Raw genomic sequence first — 297 nt, forward strand, 5'->3', positions numbered from 1 at the left:
AAAAGAAGCAGACACCTTCAGTTCCTATTTCCTGTGGCAGCAGTCGCGACGGACTCCTCGACAGACACCTTAGGCCCCAAACCCCCCTCTCGCTGATTTCCAAGGCCCCGTCCGCGTTAAACTGCAGCAGCATCCCCCCAAGAAATGGAATCCATCACCGGATGCGATGATCCTCTGGCATTCGTCGCAGTAGACTTTCGTAATAGGCATCTCACGGCCCGCGAAATCAATGCGCAGGTCCTCGGCTATGTATGGTATGATGCCAATGTACTGACTGCAGTCATTTTAATGCCACTT

Source organism: Penaeus monodon, chromosome 15, assembly GCF_015228065.2.
Source record: "Penaeus monodon isolate SGIC_2016 chromosome 15, NSTDA_Pmon_1, whole genome shotgun sequence".
In the NCBI taxonomy this organism is placed as follows: domain Eukaryota; kingdom Metazoa; phylum Arthropoda; class Malacostraca; order Decapoda; family Penaeidae; genus Penaeus; species Penaeus monodon.